General features: G+C 41.4%; 1 protein-coding gene across 1 annotated transcript in view; it reads right to left on the reverse strand.

Annotated features, from left to right (window-relative positions):
• The window catches only part of Celf2 (CUGBP Elav-like family member 2), an 833,341-nt gene that overhangs the window by 592,967 nt on the left and 216,134 nt on the right, over positions 1–24,240 (reverse strand). The window contains exon 2 of the mRNA XM_051151384.1: positions 21,202–21,240. The gene's annotated coding sequence lies outside the window, so the exon portion shown is untranslated. The remainder of the gene's footprint in view (positions 1–21,201; positions 21,241–24,240) is intronic.

Here is a 24,240-nt window from a genome sequence, read left to right on the forward strand (position 1 = left end):
CAACAAGGAAAGCAATAAAATCTGAAGTTTGGAAATCCAAGTTTGCTAAGAAATTAGAAAGGGGCTGGTGAAGGAAAAGAGAGTGGAGAATTCTTTTCAAAGGAGTCTAGGCATTCAGGGCTCCCATTGCTTTAGAATGTTAATTACAGTCTTTACCTTGGCATTTTGCTCTCATATCAGGGAAGCAATTACTGGCCTAATTCAAATTCATAGCAGCCATTAACAATGAACAAACAGATACATTATTTTAATTCCATTTGCTGCTTTCTTTCTGCTGATGTATTGACCCATGAAGCCTTGACTGGATGTCCTGTAATTGGCATTTGGCAAAGGTTGTTGTCATCATCATCCGTCCCATATCTGAGTATTTATGAAGCACATAGTGCACACAGAAGACCTTGCAAGGGCAGGCGGCTCAAAGACCATGAGCCAGAAATAGCCTTTGCTTTCACAGAGTTTTTTTTTTTTTTTTTTTTATAATGAGAGCTTCATTTTCTCACATAAAAATGTAATATATGAGTGTGTGTGTGTGTGTGTGTGTGTGTGTGTGTGTAAGGGTCAAAGTGAATAATAACACTGTAGCAGGGTCATTACTTCTCAACTTAAATGTAATTTTTATTCTTCTGTTTGTTTTGGCTAAAACCTATTTGTGTGTTTTAATTTGTTTAAACCAGGCTCTTGTGTAATCCATGCCAGCCTTGATATTCCTGTATTGCCAAAGCTGGATTTGAACACCTGATCCTCTTGCCTCACCGCCCCCCCCCCCCCCCCGCAAAGGCTTGGATGGCAGACATGAGCCATCATGCCAAGCTTTAGACATTTTCAACCACCCCCAGTCTATAATTTTTATCATGTATGTCGACATGTGTTCTTGGCTCCATAACATCTTTTATATCTGACTACAAGGCAAGACACCAAAATAAAATGTAATTATTAAAAAAGAGAAGACAACAAGAGAAAGAACTAAAGGAAAACAATGGAATGATGTCTAATCTTACTACAATGAAGCCCTATAGTCAATATGCCCTTTCTATTTGTTTTATGTATTGATGTTACTTCTGGTAGGTTTCAAGCTAAGGGTGTTCTATAGGTGTCAAGTCCTTCTTTTGCTTTTACGTCTTCTGTATAATTTAAGGTCCTTGTCTTGTGCCTTAAAGTTCTAGCCACACATTAGTCAGTTAGTCTGAGCATCAGCATCAGCAGCAGCAGCAGCAGCAGCAGCATCAGCAGCATCAGCAGCATCAGCAGCATCAGCAGCAGCAGTGTCTCCCATGTAATACTTTCATGATTAAAGTCTTCTCCAGTTCTGAATTTCCTCATCAGTAAAGCAGGATGCCTTCTGGTTGTGACATTTAACATTTATGTTCATGTAAGTATCTATATGTGAAATAATGCTCTTCAGTTCATGGACTGGGCTACTGGTATATAATATAGGAAAGGATACTATTTATTCTTGATAGACCCTTCTCTATGACTTTTGGTTTTGCTCTGTGCCCCCCCACCCCCGAAGAAGATTCAGTGTTTTAATGGCAAGTCATCCCTGGCATGAGCTCCCAATATTTTCATTTACATAAATATGCTAGCTACTCCTAACAGTTGAAAATCATAGATCCACCACAACTTAACATTAATCAATATATACTGAAAACACTTTCAAAAGCAGAAGGTGTTAGCACCATCTTTGTTCCCTTTGCTGGTCTGAATACACTTAAATTCAGACAGGATTAGAAGTAAGGATTAGACCATGTTGCTAAAAGGGACAAGGGCATAGATCACTGAGGCACAGATAACTAAGGATTAGACCATGTTTCGAAAGTCAACACAGGCATAGATAATGATAATTACCCTTAGGTTTTTAAAGCTCTGAGAACTGACCAAGCTAAATATACAGATCAATGAACAAGAGAGAAAGATTGGCCATTTTAACACACGCAGACTAACAAAATGGGCACACACTGACCTGCCTTTTGTAATAACAAAACTGGCTTCACATATGAGTAATGCAGTACAGTATTTGTTGCAGTCATACAGTCCAGAAGACTTGTGTCAATGTTCTCCATTCTGTCAGTTTTCTTTTGAATCTACTCAGCGCCAGTGTCACTGGCTTCTCTTGATCCCCGAGTGACCTGAGTTGCCTCTCCATCCTTTCCCTTTCTCCATCACCAACACTGCTCTTTTTTTTAAAGATTTAAATTTAAATTTTTAATCGAGTGTGTTTGTATATCTGTGCATATGCTTGGCATGGTCCACAGAAGCCAGGAGAGGGCCTTGGATGCGCTGGAGCTGGAGTGACCTGTAGTTGTGAACCATCCCCTATAGGTGCTGGGAACTGAATGCTGCTCCTCTGTGGGAGAAAGCATGGTCTACGTTCTTATGCATTGTGCTGGGCCTTCCCTCTCCTTCACCACCACTGTCTCTATTTGCCACACCTGTCGGGTTCTTTGAACCATCCCCAGGCCTCACTGTCCCTTTTACTGTCAAAGTCCTGTGGATTCTCCCCACTCTATCTACCAGAGGCTTTCGACTTCTCCCCTCCCCTTCATTCACTTAGCGTGTACTCTGAATGGAATGTGAACAGACGAGGTTGAAGGAGATTTTTAGGGCAGGAACAATATTAGAACCAGGATTAGGACATAATAGGGAGTGAGAATAATACAAAACCCACTTTGATGATTGGCTGACACAGTCAATCCCTTATTTACCTGCTCACTCATGAAACAAAAATTGCTAAGTTTTTCCTTTGAAGTAAATGAGATGTTTGTTGTTCTGGGACCTGGATAAAGATGAATAATAAGCACAAGGCCTTCCTTCATGTGTGGTTAACATGGGAGATGCATCAAAACAACATGAGTTGTCCACTACTAGTTAACCGGTCCATATGCTGCAGGATGTCCCATAGTATGCATAAAATAGTGCTGTGATTATCCAGTCTTACAAACAAATTAAAGAACTGGCTATCCTGCAGAGAGCGGGGTGGGGGGGGGGAGGGAGAGAGGGAGAGTCATACACCCACACTCCCCGCCCCCAGAGAGAGAGAGAGAGAGCGTGAGAGAGAGAAGAGAGGAGAGAGAGAGAGAGAGAGAGAGAGAGAGAGAGAGAGAGAGAGAGAGAGAGAGAGAGAGAGAGGAGAGACAGACAGACAGACAGACAGAGACAAAGACAGACAGAGACAGAGATAGAGATAGAGACAGACAGAGAGGAAAGGAGGGAACTTAAGAACCTCTCGGGGGAGTTTCTGACCCTCAACCCACCTTGGGCTTTTGATCCCCTACATACTAAGTTACTGGGTAGGAAGTTTCAGGATCCATTTTAGATTTTTGTCTATAATTTTAGGTAGACTTTCTTCACCCTGCCTTACTACATCCCCTCTTTTCCTTGAAGTTCAAACATAGTCTTTCATTTCACAACTCAAATTTCAATGCTTCAAATGCGGATCCTCCAGGAGTTATCCTGCTGCCTTGGAGGTCTGCTGACCTTGAGCTTTTCTAACTCTGTAGAGACAGGGAAGATGCTGTCTGAACCTCAGAGAGGGCCGAAGAAAATGCAACTCCCACATTCACACAACATGAGTGCTTCACTTACTTGGGATTGAGTCTTTATTTGTAGAAGAGGCCAGAAAGTAGACGAAATGGGATGGGTAGGAGGGACAAAAATGGAGGGGAAAGATTCTGATACATGATGCTTTGTGCCCTGTTCAGCAGATCTGGAGGTGGGTGGGTGGCTAATGGGAACGCTGGAATTCTCTTGACAATACAGACTACAGTTACACTGAAAAGTTCTGTTTCTATTCGGAGTCCTGACATTCATGATGTATGTGACAAGTGTGGACAAGCAATGAGGTGTAGAGGGAGAGCCTAGGAGGTCACTGAATTCCAACAGTCCAGCTAAAGACCTATAGAGGGATCAGGGTGGAGCTCAGTGGTAGAGCATTTGCCTAGCGTGCACAAAGCCTCGTGTTCAGTTCCCCAAACCACACACACTGCAGACAAATGAATTAATGATGAAATAAATAAACAGAAAGTGAAAGAAAAAGCATTCTTCTGTGTGTTTGAGACATTGTGGCCCAGGCTTACCTGGAATGCACTATGGGGCCCAGGTTGGATTTGAACTAGTGGAAATTCTCTTGCCTCAATCTCCTGAATTTTGGAATAACAGTGTAAGCTGCCACACACAACACAAAAACAAAAACAAAAACAAACAAACCAAAACCCCAATTTATAAAAAGCCAAGAGAGACTTACAACTGTTTTTCGCTGCCATGAGCCCTGATCATCAGCCATTTAATTTTACAGTTTGAGATGTACCCTTGATGTATGTTTGATTATTAATTATTATATTATTGTTCATTATTTCTGAAAAGTAATAACATGTTTAATAAAAATCTGAGCTATGATAATGAAAATCATTTAGATAATTTCAAGCATTTCAACCTCCTGAGGACTTCAATTTGATTTCTTAAAATATAGTCGGAACTTCCTAATTCAGACTAATGACAGAGGGACCCATTGTGAATTACCAAATTTTGCAGATGAGTGGGTATGCAAACAGACAGAAAACAAAGTACTAGGGAGAGTAAATCACACAATATGCTTTGCCCATTTATTTTGACAATGGTGGCTCAGATTTAACGGTCTATGATAAAACTTGCCCATACATATTGCCACTTGTTTCAAAAAGATAATGAAGTCTTGGTCATCAGAAATCTCACTCTAGGACTCAGGCATTAAATCTCTGCTCAGAAATGGCATTGGGGCGACAGGGGTTTCAAATAACGATGTGACTTACAGAGTACTGAAGGGAGAGCAATGGACTGTCTGCTATAAATGCAGCGTGAGGGACAGAGGGAAAGACTATTTTAATAGTTACCATTTAGCATTATTACAAGTTTTTTTTTAAATCAACAAAATAACAGATCTTGAGGCCGAAGAGATTTTATATATGTGTCTGAGCTAATGTGTGCCCATGTGTTTATGGGCGCACTCATGTGTGTGTGTGTGTGTGTGTGTGTGTGTGTGTGTGTGTGTGTGTGTGTGTGTGGCCAGATGTTAACTTTAGGTATCTGCCTCTATTGTTATCCATCTTACTCTTTCCGGACAGGTTCTTCGCTGAAGTTGCAGCTTGCTGTTTTGCTAGATTACCTGGCCAGTGAGTCCCTGGGATCTTCCTGCCTTTTATCCCAGTGCTAGGGTTACACATGTGTGGCATCAGGCTTGGCTTTTTACGTGGGTCCTGGGGATCTGAACTCAGGTCCTCATGCTTGCACATCCAGCATCTTACTGACAGATCTCCCCAGATTTTTACATATTTTTTTTTTAACTCACCCTCTAGTCTACCGAGCTGCAAAACTGTCAAAACCTGTCTCCTTCCTGGAAACAGGAAAGGTCCAACTTACTTCCATATGACTTCCGCCTATCTGAGAAAGAGCCATACAAGTTGGTGTGTTTAAAGGCTTGAATATGTAGGAGCAACAGTGGAATTCAGAGCCTAATGCTCATGTGTTTTTCCTGCCCATCATTTCATATTATCTGCTCCTAATCTACCTTCTGTTACGGCTGCTGAATGGTCCCCAGCCATGGCTGTACAGTAGAAGCAACGAGGGAACTACTTGAAAACTCTCTCCATCTTGCAGGCATTCTGTTTTAATTTATCTTTAAGAGCTGTTAAAGGGTTGGGAGTCATACTTTTGTGCTCAAGTTTCAGTAGCACTTGCTGTGTTCTTAGTGGAACTACAGTGGTGAGGGGATGTCAGATATTGGAGGAGTGCATGTGGACATGGTAGCTGTCCTGTGGGGATGAAGAATGCTTATGCCTTGCAATCAGCACTCCTAACTTTGAATTCATCCACCACTGACTAGCTGTGTGGCGTTTTGACATTTATTTAATGTCCCCCTACTCGGGACTCCCTGTCTATAACTACCAGGCAAGAAAAGCATTTTTTTAAAAAAAATGTATTTGTTTATTAGTTATGCAGTGGTCTACATGTACAGCTGCAGGCCAGAAGAGGGCATCAGGTTACATTATAGATGGTTGTGAGCCACCATGTGGTTGCTGGGAATTGAACTCAGGACCTTTGGAAGAACAGTCAGTGCTCTTAACCTCTGAGCCATCTCTACAGCCCCAAGAAAAGCACTGGTGATGGATGCTATAATTGGATGGGCTCTCCCATATGACAAGTTTAGATCTATTCTGGGCAACAGTAAGAACCACATGGTGGTCATTGTCATCCTTTAGGGTATGTAGTTCATGCACAGAGAAATCAGAGGGCACTGTATCCCATTGCCCCCAGAGTCTAAAAGCAATCAGGCTGGGACCCTCAGGAGATGATAGGATTGCTTAAACAAGTTAGCCCCTTGATGTAAACCCTAAGTGGGTCTTTAACAGTCTTCATAGGACCTTTGGCTTTTTACCTATCTGGAGGAAGGCCACTTACATGGAGTGTGGAGGTGGGGGAGAAAGCCAGATAAATAATGTTTACATTAAAGAGAAGGGTGAGCTGGGAACATAGCCCTGTGATAAGAACCTGCCATAGTCCATGTGAGACTACGTGTTCCAAGCTTCTCATCCAAACACCAAGGCAAAACACACTTTAGGCAATAATGTGTAAGTTCTTTTTTTGTTTTTTAGTTTTAAAAATGTATTGCATTTATTTTGGGTAGGTCTGTATGTACGTGTATGCTTGACACATCACACCTGTGGAAGTCAGTGGCCAATTCCTTTTGTTATGTATGTAGGTTACAGAGATTGAACTCAGACTTTACACTCTGAGTCATCTTTCAGTTTCCTTTCTCAGATAAGGTTTCATGTACTCCATGCTGGTCTGACTCCCTATATAGCAGAGGATGACCTTGAACTTCTGATCTCCCTTTGTCCACTAACCCAGTGCTGGTCTTCCAGACACATATGAACACACCTGCATTGTGCAGAGCTGGCGAACAAATCAGGGACTTTCTTGTGCTAGACACACACTCTACCAACCAAACCATAACCCAGTCCCTAGAATGCCTGAGTTCTAATGAAATTCTGTCAATGAAAATAGACCAGGTAACCCGGGTTCAGTAAAAGGTCATGTTTTAAAACTCAAAGTACAGAATAATAAACAAATGAATATATTTGACATTCACCTCAGACCTCCACATAGACACTCCCCCCAAATACATACACATACATAAGAGAGAGGTGGGGGGAGGGAAGAGAAGAGAGAGAGAAAGCATACCACTAACATTCTATTGGTTTTTTTTTTCCTTTGTAAATTTAATGTTTTGTGAATTGTTCATTTTGTGTCTATGTCCCCTTCCTCTTGTTTTGTTTGTTTGTTTGTTTTTGTAACAGTTACAGTTGGTTCCTTTATTCTTCTTTTGCACTGCTTTATTTCCAGACAGGCAGGATTCACAGAACAGAATACAAGTTTAATACTAGGTTAACCTAAAACTAATTAGGAAAACAAATACATTGTTGCCCTCAAAACAAAACAACCCCCGCCCCCCAAACCAAGCAATAAATACTAAAATCAAGTCAAACTGTCTTTTTGAGGGTTTGCTCTTGGGAAATATCTGCACTGCGGGTCCTTCAGTTACTGGGTCTGGTTTGGAGTCTACTGCAGAGTGAAGCACTCTAGCTGGAGATGTCCACGAGCCTTTCAGTCTGGACCCAGTTCATTTGCACAGTATTTCTTGGGCAAAAGTGAAGGACCATCTAAGCACAGCAAAGAGGAGGGGTATAGCGTGAGGGACTTTATAAAGACTTATAATTGGGGTGCCAGCACAAGTGGAGAAGGATGTGACTCTTCTTTGTCCCCAGCCAATGCTTCTTCTTGTCTAGTGAAACTTGCCTGCTGGTGACTGGGACCATTCCCAGTCCTGTCCTTTTCCCCTAGGCTCTGGTGCGTGCACACACACACACACACACACACACACACACACACACACACACACACACACACACGGGTGGGCTTCTTGAGAATACACTAAGTCAGGTCACAGCACTGCTTACATATCAGTTGCTTCTTGTGTTTCCATCTTGTGATTGTTCTATGGAAGCTCACAAACTGTGGCATTTGGATATAATTGAAAGGCTCTGTGCTAATTTGGGCGCTGTGACAACGGGAGAACCAAAACTTACAGTTGCAAATGGTTGACAACTCAGCTCCTGGGTGATAAGAGGGTGATGGGAATCTGCTGTGACAGGATGACCCTTCCTGACATGTGAACAAAGAAACCTGCATATCTATTTTTAACCAGGCTCTGGAGACTTCTGGTAATTGACATTTGGAATCGAGGCTCCTGTATTTGTCCCCATTCCCGGGGATATTTGCATCTTTCTCTGCTGGAGTTCCCTAGATCTGATCCTTCCTAGCAGCTTGGGAAGGCATTTGGTGCTGGCTCAGGCTGCTGGCTCCCAGAAGGCAGCACACTAGGGCACTCCCTGCAGCCTGCCTATCCTGCCTGTGGCTGAGCCTTTTATTCCAGTGGGAATAAACTCCCACTTTGTGCTTCTATAAGTATCCTATAGTTGAGGGATACTGAATGAATAAATGGATGAATGAATGAACTGATTGATGTGTGTGTGCGTGTGTGTGTGTGTGTGTGTGTGTGTGTGTGTGTGTGTGTGTGTGTGTGAGCGCGTGCGCGCGCGCGTTGCTGGGAACAGATCTAGGACTTTGCATAAACAGACAAGTATTCGAACACTGTGCTAAATTACCTAGCCCCAAGCTTAGACTTTACAGTATTAGTAAGACAAAGTGAGACACCTTGGTTGAGTTGTTGAGTTGAGGCTGAGCAGAAGGAAGAATGGGGCGTTGGTGTTTGGGGGCTCCATGACACATTTCCTACGCCAGTGCATGAATGGCAGTAGAAAGTGTGAGTTTATGGCCCTTTCTCTCCAGTGTCACTCATTCCCCTGCCTCAGCTTTCCTGTAATTGGTCTCTTACTCTGTCTCTTCCAGAACTAAACCTCTTCCCATGAGAGGATTCAATGATTAATCCACAGTGAGGTATAATCTACAGATTTGTGTGCTACTGCTTAGAGTCTTCTTAGCATATTAATAAGGACAAAGCCTGAAGCCAAAGGAACCAGTCCTTCATCTGGGAATGCCACATGTCTAGTGGGTTTGACGTTCTCACCTGAAAGTGGAGGGGAAGCTTTGCCTGAAATGTCAGCATTTAAACATTTAGGGTTCTGCTGTTTCTATGATGATAAGACCAGTCTCCCCGTAAACAGGGAGCAGGAATTTGTGAAATCTGAGATGTTCAAGCTGCCGCTCCAGTCCTTAGCATGTGTTGACATGACTGTTTAGGAATTAAATCTCTCCATTGCAGTGTAAAAGCTGGAGTCGGGACTTGGAAGATGGCTTACTGGGTAAGGGGCCTGCTAAAGTGTGAAGACCCAGGTTCAGATGTTCATTATTCCGGTAAACAAGCTGGATGCATCCTGTGGGTGCAGAGGCAGGGGATGCCTCAGAGCTCACTGAGCACTCGGACTGGCCAAACACTGCGCTAGCACCCAGTGCCATGAGAGATCCCATTTCAAAAATTATGGTGGACAGTGATTCAGGGGGACATTCAGCCACCTATCATTAACCTCTGGCCTCTGCATGCACAGAGCTGTTTCATGTGCATGAACATGTAAACACACACACACACACACACACACACACACACACACACACACACAAAGAGAGAGAGAGAGAGAGAGAGAGAGAGAGAGAGAGAGAGAGAGAGAGAGAGAGAGAGAGAGAGAATAATAAAAATAGAGTATTTTATAGGGTTCTGAAAGAATGACCAGCAAGGCACCAAGAGATTTCAATCTCCTTTTGAGACTCTTGCCCTGGAGTGGCCATTGTCTCCGGCCACTTTTTGGGTTTTCAAACACCAAAGACATTTTGTGGTCAGGCTAGCCTCTCTTCTGAATTAGCATGTGTCGTGGCCTCTCTGCTGGAAGGTGCTTCTCCTAGCTCAATGCTTTCTTTCTTTCCACCCTACTCCTTCTACCCAGCTAATCCCAACTGCCCTGCACATGCCAGATCAAATGGCATTTCCACTTGGAGATGATTCTTCCACGCGTGGGAACCATCTTCATCCTGATCATCCCTATCGGCTGCAGCACTGAGACTAATTGCAATTGTTCTTCGGTTTGTGCACTGTTCTCTAACTCTCAGGATCTCCCTCTCTTCTGGGACCGGGGCTGCACACGAGCTGCTCGCCATGGCTATCTCCAGCTTCTCCACATCGCCTGACACCGGTGTAGAAAGAAGCCATGGTCACAGGGTCAGTTTAACTCTGGGGCTGACTACTATCAGGGTCATTACTTTATGATCATAGGGCAAAATAGCACGCAGGGCGTTATCTTCAAAAAATGTGTTATTAGTCAGACACTGTGGTTCCTTCTATAATCTCAGCACTAAGGAGGGTGAGAGAAGAAGGATATTGTAAATTCAAGACTAGCCAGGGGCTGCTGGGTGAGCCTCTGTTCATGAACAAACAACAACAACCACAACAGCAACAACAACAACAACAACAACATGCATAGATGCCACCTGTTCAGTACGTCAAATTAAGAAAGAAAAAAAAAAGGAGCAAACAAAAATAAGAAAAACATGTAATTTTTTCATTGGTAAGTTTGGCATATATGTGTATATGGATACTTTTCAAAATATTTTGTATCTACTATATTTGCTCATAAAAACAGATCTGTGATGGGGTGTCAGGAGGCTCAGTCAGTCAGAGGAGGACACGAAGTTGATGCTCTGAACCCACATGAAAATGTCAGATGCAATGGCATGTGCTCATTAATTTAGCACTCAGAGATGGGGATAAGAGAGGTCCAAGGGCTTGCAGGCCACTGGCCTGGCCTAATTGGTGAGCTCCAGACCTCAAATGAGGTGGACACATTCTTGAGGATGATACCCAAGATATCTTATGGCTTTCACATGCACACACACACATGTGATGAGCACTGTCACACACACATGTCCCTATACTCATGTGCATACGTACATTCAAGAAAGAAAAAAAAAATAAGGTATTTTATTGTGATGAAATGGAAAAAATATATATAGTTACATATACACATTACATAGCTATGGTTATTATGCAAGATGCTAGCATATAGTAGACATATAATTTACTAGTATATGTTATATACTATAATAACACACCGTGCTATCTGTGATAAAATATACAAATATGCTAAGTATATGCATTCACCTGCAGGCTTATTGAAAAGACAGAAATCTTTACCGAGCTTCATAATTGTCAGTGATGATTAAGATGGTGATAGCTCTACATGAATGCTGCTTAAAGGACAGACTCTCAGCTGTGCCTGCTCTGCTGCCTTGTAGAATTTTTTTTTTTAATTTTTACATCATCACTTTTTGGTATTTCTAGGGATAAAGCCCAGTGCCCTGAGTATACTAGGCACATGTTCTGCCACTGAGCTACGGTCCCAGCCCCATCTTTTGTTGTTTGCTTATGATAAAAATAGTTAAGTGTCATGAGAATTCTTTTATTACCAGCTTTTCTGTAGAGCAAGAGAGAATAACACAGAAGTCATCTGGGAAGTAGCTGAGCCCCAAATGTGTTGCCTCATGAGTGCAGTTTTAGATATGGCTCAACTCTGACCCATGGTTTATTAAGAAGGCTGCTCTGTATTTGTACTGCTACTCTGAAATTAAGTGGGTAAGTCATTTAGAAGAAACGTAGTCACTTCCATCCCTTTCTATTTTGAGACATGATCTCATTGTATTGGAGGCTGTCCTCTAACTTATGGTCTTCCCTGCCTCAGCCTCACAAGCCGTGCCCTTGTCACACTTGCCTTGCCATGCTCCTTTTATAAGTAGTTACAACCAAGAAGAAGAAAAAGAAGCAAATTGTGTACGCTCATCATTTGCTTTGCATCGGAGGCTTTGCTAAGAACTTTCACAGGTGGTTTATTTTTCTTATTTAATCCTCCTTTAATAAAAAGCATTATTATTTTACATTTTCTAGATATTAACTCAAAGTGCAGAGAAGCCAGTTAGCATACATAAAGAAAGAGGAACAGCATAATCTGGGGGAGCAAGCTAATTAATCAGTTGCACTGTGTTAAGCTCTCTTCCTGGAGCCCACTGTAGGCTCCATTAGCTGGTCTTCCATTGATGGATTGTCCGATCATATTAGACAAGGTCCTTGTGTACATATAAGAAAATGGCTCTATCAAACTCAGGCTTAACTTCAATGGCTGTTATTATAATTTCCCTGTCCTCTCAAATTCACACGTAATCTCAAGGATGTAGAACTAGGGATGGGGCCTTTAGGATGTGCTACTCTCATGTTAGGACCAGTGCTTCAATAAAAGGGTCCCCAAACAAGATCAGGCATGGTTAAGGTTGGTATAACAACAGATAAAAAAGGATCTCCAAAAACAAAGCCAGTCCCACTCCGCTATGTGAGGACTAAGCTAAAACCTGGCAGTCTAGAAACCGAAGGGAGCTCTCGTCAAGACGCCAATCAGACTGATACCTTGCTCTTGGCTTTCGAGACTCAGACTTAGAGAAATGAATGACTGCTGTTAGTTATAACAGCAATCAAGCAGACTAACACATCACTGCCACGGATGCCCATAAAGCTAGTCTCTAGAGGGCTTCGGGTTCTTACCTTGTCCCTAGTCAGTGCTCAAGCACATGCTCCGTGAGGTGGGCCATGTGGTTCTCCTGCGTATAATGGGCATCTTCTCATTCAATGGCTGCTCAGTAATTTACCAATAAATCTCCACACTTACTTGTCCTGCAGAAATCAATCACCATGCGGGCAATTCCCAGGCCTTGCTAATGCTCCCATACTCTGCACTCCTGACGTAAGCCTGATGTCTTCTCAACTCGTCAGAAGTCCCAGGTGGACAGCAACATTTTGCTCTTATTCTAAAGTAGGTGTCAGAGTGATGCGATATGGCTTTTGTGAGACCATCTAATTAAATATATTTTATTATCTCATCTACAAAACCAAAGACATGCTATCTGAAAACACATCGAGGCAGGAAACAAAAGTTAAGTTTCCTAAGGACACTTAGCTTGGAAAAGGTTGAGGTAAGAGTTCACAACAGGGATGTCTGTCTTTAAGCCATGAGCTACTGCCTGTTGAGCATCTGTAATTCATTTTATCACTTTGGGGCATAAATTCAACATATCATAGGTAGTGTACTGCATATGCACACATATGCACATCTCTTACGAAGCTTATGTAGATACTTTCTTAGTGCATAGATTGCTAGACTAAGAAATACATCTGTTTCAAACACAAGCTCATTGCAGTCTGGCTCACATCAGGTCCTAAGGGTGTCACTTCCAATTTAGGCATGTCCTCTCACACTTGGCTCACTTTTTTCCCTTCTTTTCTGAAGTAATTAAAATTTAGAAGAACAAATGTAAGAAAGTTGTGCATGCTTATCTTTTTTTTTTCTTTTTTTTGCATCATACCCTTTGCTAAGCATTTTCCTAATCAGTCAGTCTAAAGGGAAAAGGTACAAGGTCCTGGGAACACCCTGTATGAGGTCAGAATCTGCGTAAAAGACCTCAGGCGGGGGCGGGGGGGGGGGAATGATACAAGGAGATTTCACACTACTGACCGGAGACTGTAGCTCTCGCTATGTGTGCTTGTCTACTCCAGGCCTGTAGATATGATCATAGCTTTAGCTGCATTCTTAGCTTTGTTGGTGTGACTCTGCCACCATTCCTGTGTGGCAACCCTGCCACCGTTCCTTAGTGGCGACCCTGCCACCGTTCCGGTGTGGTGACCCTGCCACCTTTCCTGTGTGGTGACCCTGGCACTGTTCCTGTGTGATGACCCTGCCACTGTTCCTGGGTGGAGGTTTTCCATGATGGTTTACATTCTCTTTACCCATCCTTCTTGAATGAAGTGGCCTGGAGAACATTCTCTGTGGGATTTTATATTTGATTTCCTGATGAAATTCAGTAGTGAAATGTTATGTATAGATATAGAATTTTGTTAGCATATATGTATCTCAATCAACCTGTAACATAATGTGGGCCTAAACTCAACTTCTGTTTAAAATCTGTCACTTAACAGTTTGTCCTGTGGAAGTTCAGTGTATATTCAGCTACTTGCCAATTTAGAATCTTGGGGGAAAACTTGGTTTTTGCCATGGTGGTTTGAATATCATTTCTGGGATTTGCTTAAGAATATCACTGGCAAAAAAAAAAAAAAAAAAAAAAGAATATCACTGGCCTCAATCCTAGAATATCTTTTAATAATTACACCAAGCATATATGTTTTAAAAACAGTTTTATGAAGTATATCAAAATACAAGTTTTAAGTTTCATGTGGCTTTACAAAATATACTCTTATAAGCTTCTATATCAAAAGGTTATTAAATATGGCATTCAGAAAATAGAGCATTCATTTTCATACAACTAACTATATAGCCATGAACTGCTCTTTAATTGTTGATTCGATTTTTTCTTTACTTTATTGAGACAGGATCTTATGTACCCCTCTGTAGCCCAGGCTATCCCTGAACTTTTGATTCTTCTGCTTTTAACTTCCATGTTCTAAGATTATACTTGTACTTCACCATGCCTAACTGATTATATTTTAAGGGAAGTTCAGTGAAATGAATCTAGTAGCAAATATGCCACAAACATGGTGATCAAGAAGCCCTGCATTGATGGAGCCTAGTATAGCTATTCTCTGAGAGGCCCCACCCACAAGGGATCAAAACAGATGCTGAGACTCACAGCCGAACATTTATTGGCTGAGTGGGGAGAGTGTCGTGGAAGGGTGAGAGGAAGGACAGAAGGACCCAGAGGGGACAGGAATTTCACAAGAAGACTAACAGAGCCAAATACCCTAGGCCCAGCGGGGCTTGCAGAAATTGAAACACCAACCAAGGACTTTGTATGAACTGGACCTAGGCCCCTTACACATATGTACCCAATAGGCAGCTTGGACTTTATGTGGGTTCCCTAGTAAGGGGAGCAGGGGTTGTCTCTGAGAAGAATTTTCTTGAATACTTTTTGATCACTTCCCCCTGGTGGAGCTCCCTTGCCAGGCCACTGTGGTAGACGATGTGTGCAGCGCTGATGCTACTTGACGTGTTGAGATGAGTGGTGGTGGAGGGCCCACCTCTTCTGAGGGGTAGGGGATGGGGGAATACAGGGAAGAGAGAGTGTGGGACCTGGAAGAGAGGAGGGAATGGGTTATGATTGGGATGTAAAGTGAATAAATAAATTAATTAATTAAAAAAAGAAGTCATGCATTGGGTTGAGGATACGGCTTAGTTGGTAAAGTAGCCTTAGAACCTGGATTTGAGACACAGAACCTAAGTAAAAAAAGCCAGCTGTGCTCATGTGTGTTTATAATCCTGGCACTGGAGTTGAAGAGAAAAGTAGAATTACTGGAGTTCACTGGCCAGTCGGATTAACCTGCCTGGAAAGTTCTGGACTAATGACACACTCTATGTTAACAAAAGAAAATGGATGGTTCATGAGAAAAGAAGCCTAAAGTTGTCTCTGGCCTTCATGAGCGCGCGCGTGCACGCGCACACACACACACACACACACACACACACACACACACACACACACACACACTTTTCTTTGATGTTCCCATGTTATATACATGTAGGATATCTCCATAATAGCAGTGCATCAAATACCCTGTTGTCTTAAATCCATGGTGAAATGAAGCTAAGATGTCTTGGCTTGGTCTTTTGAAACTCAAGCCTACCTGCAGTGACACACTTCCCCCTTCTCAAGTACTGCTACTCCCGATGACTAAGCATTCAAATATATGAGCTAATTCAAACCACCGCAACTCATGGAATGGCTTAGCACATGCTGAACTTGGATAGGAATTTTCAGAGATGATAACAGTAGCATGGGCCCTTGCTGGGACTATGGGTCTTAGAATGTCTTCAAAGTCATCACATACTTCACAGGAAAGGGTGGAAGATATGCTTTTGCCGTCAGGCCCTTTTAGCAGGCCCACTGTTCCCCTTAGCAGAAATCTCAGTCATTCTGCCTGTTTAGATAATTTTTCTTTCTTCTGCTTTAGGTAGCAAACTGGCAGTGGGTTGAGGAGTTTAAATGCTGGGGCAACAGAAATTATGTAAATGTTGTGTTTCAGCAAGAAAAAAATTCAACCCCTTGAGGTCTTTTAGAGAGCATTAATCTAGAAATTAGGTACAAATTTCCACTTTTTCATACTAATAATGATTTCATAAAGAAAAACTCGTTAGGAATTGTGACAAATAAGAAGTTGGATTGAGCATTTAAATTCAGGAACGTCAGTGAGTGCCCGGGGAGATATTTACCCAGCCAATGACTCTCTGATGTTATTAAGAAGTAATTTATTCAAGAAAGTCTCCATTCATGAGTTTACATAAGAACAATATCTACTTTACAAAGGCTTGCATTTTCAGTATATCACATACCTAATTTACAATGACTTTTGGTTAAAATTTTCATTAGGTTGGTTCAATAGCATTTGATAATTTTAATTCGGTTTTATGAGATCCCAGGTTCCCATTTACAGGAAGAGGAACTGCCGAGGAAATAAATTTTTAAAGAGCACATTCATTTCTCCAGTGAGGTCTGCACAGAAAGTGTGAAGTGGATGAAAATTAACCTTTTCTATTTCTATGGCAGTCCTCTTACACATAGATTCTGAGCAACCAAGAAAAACAATGCAGATCCAGACTATCCCTGTTTTTTCATATACTGATCTGTGTGGTTGTTTTGCAACAAAGTATTTGTGAGATACCAGAAAGGAAAAAGAAGACCCCAGAGTTTAAGTGTAGAAATATCATGGACATAGAAACACAACTGGCATGAGTTCCTGCTGTGGTTTCCTGAAGTAAGGATCCTAGAGCACAGGAGACCAGTGCTCAGGAACTGACGCAGAAAATCACTATGAAAGGACAATCCAAGAGTGTGGAATCTGGGCTGGGGCCGAATCCCAATTCACCATCCTGGTATAGCTATACACCCTCTAACTAGAGGGAGGGGAACACCAACCCACCCACAAAAACTTTGACCCCAAGTTTACCTTGTCTACAAGATGTGCAGGGATAAAGATGGAGCAGAGATGGAGGGAATGTCCAACCAATGATTGGCTTAACCTGAGAACCACACCATGAGAGAGAGAGTCAACTCCTGACACTATTAACTATTAACTACACTTACAGACAGGAGCCTAGCACAGCTGTCCTCTTAGAGGCTTCACCCAGCAAGGGATTAAAACATGCTGAGACTCACAGGCAAACATCAGGCTAAGTGTAGGGAGTCATGTGGAAAAGTGTGTGGGAGGGGTTGAAGGAAGATAGAAGGACATGGCGTGGACAGGAACTCCACAAGAAGACCAACAGAGCCAACTAACCTGCGCCTAGAGGGCCTTGTGGAGACTGAAGCACCTACCAAGTACCATGGACTGGACCTAGATCCCCTACACAGATGTAGGAGTTGGGCAGCTCAGATTTCATGTGCGACCCCTAGAAAGGGGAGTGGAGGCTGTCTCTGACTTCTCCTGGCAGGGATGTCTCGCCAGGCCACAGGGGAAGAGGATAAGCTCAGTCCTGATGGTACTTGATGTGCTGGGATGGGTTGGTGCCGTGGGTGGGTGGGGCACATAAGAGTGGGGGTGCTCTCCTTTTGTGAGGAGTAGGGGAGGGGATAGGGAAAGGAGGAGGAAGGGTAGGACCGGGATGTAAAGTAAATATATACATTAATTAATAATAAAAAAAGAGAGCCTCTCTTAGGCACAGAATTTGACTTTCTTCTCCAGGAAGAAATAGGCCTAAGGTACATGGTGGACTCAACTGTTCAGAATGATAAGAAAATTTCCATGTTTAGTCTGAAAAGGGTAAGTTAGCAAGAGATTGTGGAAAACAGAGCCATTGAAAATTTTTGCAGAAATTAAGTTTTCTGTGAAAGTTCCCTGATCTAAATGCCCATGATGGTAACTTCAAACACTTTTGTGGCTCATCTGCAAAATAGCATGTGGCTATGTAAAACACCACCTTTTCCTCAATGTATTCACACAACAGTATAAGATGGGTACGATGTTGGCATTGTGGAAATGACAATGAAATTCCCTATCACACCACACTGAGGCATCCTGGAGACTTAGCACGTATTTGCCTAGATGGCTATGATAAAACCCAAAAAGGATGGCCCATACCCTTCTCCACCATTAAATTCTGAAGTGATCTCTTCTGCAGAGGAAATAATTCTGAAATCATTATCGATATGGAAAAACCAAAGTGGATCATCGACTCTCTGAATGCTGGTTTTTATTTACTGAGAGTCTTACTTGTGTTATTCTCTTTCCTTAGCTTGTGAAATCCTGGGGTTTATTTAGGAGACCCTAAAGACCTCTTTTACACCCACAGCATCACACATCCCAGAAAGAGCTGCCTTGTTTCTCAACAAAAGTCCTGAGCTATTCAGTCAGCTTCAGATGACTGGATTGAAATGAACACCTTCTCAGTACTTAGGACTTGCCCTCTGATATAGAATCTAAAAGCCTTGAAAGCAGTTCTAAGCCCTGTGTCATAGCTGACTATGGCTTTACAGTTAGCCATGTTCTGATATCATGAGGCAAATTTGCAGAATGTATTGGTTGACTGCCATTGTCATTGTAAGTTACGCTCTGTATTTTATAGTACATCATGAAACCATAAAAGTGACATTAAACTTTAGATTTCAGTGTTTAAATCACACATTTTATTCATCCTCTGGCAGTTAAATGCTTCTTAAATACTATGGAAATGTGATGATTTGACACATGTAAGGCTGAATTACCAAATGCAGTAAAACTACACTGTATAAAATCCACCACAAGCAGAGGAGGAGCTGATGTCCTTTGGCCTCTGAGAAAGGAAAGGCAGGACCAAAATCAGAGCTGATCCCTGCATCCCTAGAGGTCTATTCCTACAAGCTCATCAAAACCAAAGTCTGTACTGACCAGAGTCAAGCATTTACTCATTTCTATTTCCCACCATTGAACTTGTCCTGACATGACTTAAAAATTTCTCACCATTCCGATGAAACTGATAAATTGGTTCCTGGGGTCATCTGTGCTTAGTTTCCTAGGCTTGGCCAAAAATACTAATTATGATGCGAAAACCTCATTTGGCATGGTTCAAAGCTTAATGTGTCTGCGTGCCTGTCTGATGGCTTGCACAGACTCTGTAAGTGATGTATCTTGACCATCAGATTTACCTGCCTTGAAATATAATGTTCTATTCTTGGGATGAAAGTTGACCTTATTTGACAAACATTTTGTTGTTACTTCTGATTTTTAAAACATTTTTTACTGATCCTTTTGCCAGTAGGAAGGGCTTATCACACACACCCACTTATCACCTGTATACCAGCAGTTGCTGAGATTTGAACTCACTTGGTTCTGACTCCAGCTCTGAGTACATGGCCTTCAGAGGCTTTCACATTCACTGAAGAGCAACTTAATCTGCGGTGTGTAGTCTCAAGACTGTAGGAATTTGGGGAAAGGGCTCCAACTTCTTGGAATATTTGCTCATCTACGGGTTCCAACTACAACAATCACATCCCCGCCCCCATCTTCTGTGATTCTTCTCAAGGCCTGACTCCCAGGCAACATGTAAAAGATTAAACAAAGTTAAACAAGGAGTTATTAATCCTATGTCAAGGTCCAAGAATTCTTATGTCTCTCTTTTGTGGAGTATGAAGCCAGGGAAATAGACATTCCAGTAATGGTAGAGTAAAAAGAGACCACCAAAGAGATAAAAGGACTAGAAATCCAAAACCAAAAGTTATTCTTGCTTAATGATTTTTGCCTTTGGTAATAAAAACTCTAGGGATTTCAAGAGTCTACTTTTTTTTTTTTTTTTTGCCACCCTCTTAGAAAGTAGAGCCCCAATATTAGTGAAAGTCTTGATTTATAAAATATGCAACATACTTCCTCTCATAACCAAGCTGATTACATATGACTCAGATCAAACCACTGTCCAGAAAAATGCCTATGCATTTCAGTTTCTGTGACTTTTTGCTTAGCGTCTGTGTTCTGCATCTCTCTGCCGTAGTCGCCTAACAAGGCCTTTTCCATCCTCCTTTTCTTCAGTTCACTGCATGCTGTTCCTTGTGTCCCTTAGAAATGAGCTAGTCGGTAATCAGAAATCACTTCCACTACAGTTCAATGCACTTACTGTAGATGTGGCAAATGCTTGTTTACCGAGCTGGTAATTGGATTAAAACGTTGAAAAGAAACAGAAACAGGGAATACATTGAAAAAAAATAAGACCACAACCACGAAAATCAACAAAACCAAAATGGATTAAGCAGCTTTAATGACTGAAACTGCTATTACCAGGAATTATATAACAGTAACAAATAATCCAGTGTATGGAGTCCTTGGTATCCAATACCACAGTACTTAGTAAGCTAAGAATGGGAAGAAAGGGACTTGGGAAGAGAGGATGTGAGGATGACTTGAAAACATTTGATTACTTCCTCTTCCTTAAAACTGGGCTGTGCATATGTCATTCCTATGTTTAGATATTAAAATTTACCAAGGAAAAAGCCCAAGGTAAATTATTTAAGAAAGGAGATTGTTATTTTGAACTTAGACACCATTTTAATAGCCCAAGAACACAAGTGTGTTGAGAGTATTATTTTGGATTTAGATACCATTTTAATAGCTCAGGAATAAAAGTGTGTCTTTTCTGAGGTCTCTGTTTTTGATTTTGCTGACACTGTGGCCTGCATGGCACTGTGCCCACTCCAGAATTGCATCAATATATGAGCATCCTTGATAGCCTCCATTCTCAAAAGCAGATCCACAGAGCTACGTTTCTGAACAGGCTTCTAATAACCCTTTTATAGTCCTTTTTTTTTTTAAACAAAAAGAGAAGGCACATGTCTTGAAGAAATAAAAACACCTTGCAATAAAACTAAAGCAATCGTAATAAGAGAACGTGAAATCAAAGAATGATGTATTATAGACGCGCCAATATCCAACAACAACACCATGCTCCAGCAAACACGACCCAAAGGCACAAGGGTCAGACTCAGCAATAATCAGAATCTGGAAGAGAAAATTCTCAAGAGAAAGAGCCAACATGTTTATGTCCCAGCAAGTGTCAGAAGGAGAAAAGGAGCAAGTGAATGAAACACAATCACTGCCTTCTCAGCAGAGACCACAGGGTGCCCCTCTGATCTGCAGAGGACAGTTCTTACCTGAGTGCCTGGATCACTCCTTTCTGCAGCAGTGTAGACCTAAACGAACAAACAACAAAAATTCATACAGGGAATGAAGCACAGTCTTTCAATTTCAGAAAGTCTTTTAAATATAACTCCTCTATATATTTTTTTTTTAAAAAAAAACCTTGTTGTTAAATAAAATTACATTTATTTATTTGCTTATTTATTTAGTGTGTTTGTATATATGTGTAGAGAAGGCAGAGGGCAGTTTTTGGTAGCTGGGTTCTCTCTTTCCATTATGTTGTTCTTGGGAATCGAACTCAGGCTGTCAGGCTTGGCAGCAAGTGCCTTTATATTGGACTAGAGTTATGTTTGATGAGTGAGATTCATTCAGAGTTCTTTGTGCAAATTAGTCATTACTGTTTCGATTTATACTTTTTCCTACTAGAGTTGGTCTATGACCTGGAATCTACTTTCTTTAGCCAGGAGCCAGTGAACTAGAGTCCATGGTTCAACTTCAAACAGTGGCCTATTTTTCTGTTTTTTGTTTGTTTGTTTTTTGTCCTGTTCTTTCTTTCTTTCTTTCTTTTTTGTTTTTTTTTAAAACATGATCCATAAGCTAAGACTCATCTTTGTTTTTCTAAACAGTTAAAAAAAAATCAAAGGAAGAATACGTCTTGATGTGAAAATTTTAGTGTAAAATCCAAATGCTAGTATCTACAAAGTGTAACTGGAATTCACGCACACACCCCTGTTCATATACTGTGACTGCCTTTACACTACAGTGACAGATATGAGTAGTTGAAAAGAAGAGAGCAGAGCCTACACATCTTAAAAGGACTACTACCTGGCCCTTTAAGAAAACATTGCTGACACCTGGGCTAGGCTGTAATTGATTTCAGCTTTGTTGGAGGAATGGGACGTAGTGTGAAAAGATCCTAAATATTGAGGCCAGTCAATAAAACCAGTGAGCGGTAGCTTTATAAACTGCTAAAATGAAACTGTATTTTGTTGTAGGATCATTTAAGTCCTCATGTTTGACCATGGACTCCCTGGCCATCAGTGACAGAAAAAGTGGGCTGGCTTCACTACTAAATTTTGATGTTTAGTAAGTTCATTCTTGAGAATTATTCAAGACGATCCTTAATATTTGATATGAATAGCTAGAATATTAACTCAATACAGAGTAAGTAAAAACATCCCTCAAGACAACTATAACATGTACTTGGATATCTAATTATCTATCTATCTATCTATCTATCTATCTATCTATCTATCTAGCTATCTATCTATCTCTATCCAATCAAACACCTATCAGTCTATTATATATCATCCTTTTATGTGTCTATCAACCATCTATCTGTCATCTCTTTATATAACCAATCATCTACCACCCATTTATTTATCATCCATTTATCCAAGCAAACACCTATCATTCTACCATCTGTACACCTATCTTTATAACACATGGGTGCGTAGTTACAGAATTCAGTTCTGGGACTAGTGAGTGCTTGATTTTAAGGGGATTCAGATTCCTCAATCTATTTACTGCACCCACAGCGATGTACACAGACCCACTTCCCGGTGGTCTGCAACAATATATATTTAGGCTACACAAAGAATATGTCTAAGAAGACTGTGTCCATCTATCACACAGAGAAACACAGCTTAAAAGCAGCACATGATCCTTTTCAGCCAGTTTATTGATCTTTAACAAGTGTCAGTCCTAAGAATTTACTGTATTTGATGAGAGCTTTAAAATACAGATGTTACAGTTTTGTCAAGGGAAAACACAATTATAAACAGCTACTGACCTTTATAAGGTATCAGATATAATATATTAACCTTAGAATACAACATAAATACTGTTAGTTTTGAAATTATTTTTGATTGATAATAAGGTCCATGGGTGTGAGTAATAGACAATACTTTGATGTCTGGCCACTGACTAGAACAGTCCAAATAAGCCAAAGAAGCAGTTTGACAACTTAGACTGAAGAGAGCAACTTGCTAGGTCATATTTTCAGGTGACTGTCTTGAAAAGGGACCCAGATAGACTGTCAGTCCCAGCTACTATATTACACAGTTTCTAGTGAGGCCATTGTCTCTCTGGTCCTATGTCATTAGACCACTCTCATCAGCTAGTGGCTTCTCTGGTCAACCACATGACTCAACCAATTGATGCTGCACAGTTTGGCTTCATTGTCTAACAGATAGCAGATGGGAGCACCCCAAAGGTAAAGTCAGGTGTCTTTGGATAATTTTAAGGCACTATACATCAGCCACAAACAGAAGTTTTTAATTCTTATGTTGAGGTAGCAGTCACTCAATGGACTGTTAGAAAACTCTGAACCCTAGGTCTAACTTCATAAGTGTTGATTCAGTGTCTCATGGTGGGGCTCCAGCAATATGCATTTTTGTTACAATTTTTGTGTGAAATACTTCCCTGAGGCACATGTGTCTGAACAGTGGGTCACCAGCTGGAGGCACTGTTCAGGCAGGCTGTGAAATCTTTTGGATGTGAGACCTCACCAGCAGGTATAGAGCCCTGTGTGTAGCCCATGAGGTTATAACCTGGACTACTCCCTCTCTGAATTGTCTTTTCCTCATACTCTCTGCCACATCCTCCCTGCCATGATCAACTGCACCCTCTCAAATGACAAGGCAAAATCAATTTCCCCTATCTATGAAGTACTTTACCATGATGATGAGACTAGAATTTTTAACAAGTACCCAGGTGATATGATACCAATGGCCTCAGAGAACGTTAAAGAAATCCAAGGCATTCTCTCTCTCTCTCTCTCTCTCTCTCTCTCTCTCTCTCTCTCTCTCTCTCTCTCTCTCTTTTTCTTTTTAGCCCAAACCTAAACAGAACCACTTTCGGCCCAAAGGCCCTCTTTCTCATTGGTATTGCCACAGGAATCTCATGCACATGGCCTGACTTTTCTGCAGCCACATATATTATGATCCAGTGGAAAAGGTTGATGCCAATGGTCCTGTCCACACGCCCTAAGACACATTTGGCCGGTATATGAATGGTACTCAGTGTATTTCTATGTAATTTTGAGAATGGAA

This window comes from Acomys russatus, chromosome 9, assembly GCF_903995435.1.
Source record: "Acomys russatus chromosome 9, mAcoRus1.1, whole genome shotgun sequence".
Lineage (NCBI taxonomy): Eukaryota > Metazoa > Chordata > Mammalia > Rodentia > Muridae > Acomys > Acomys russatus.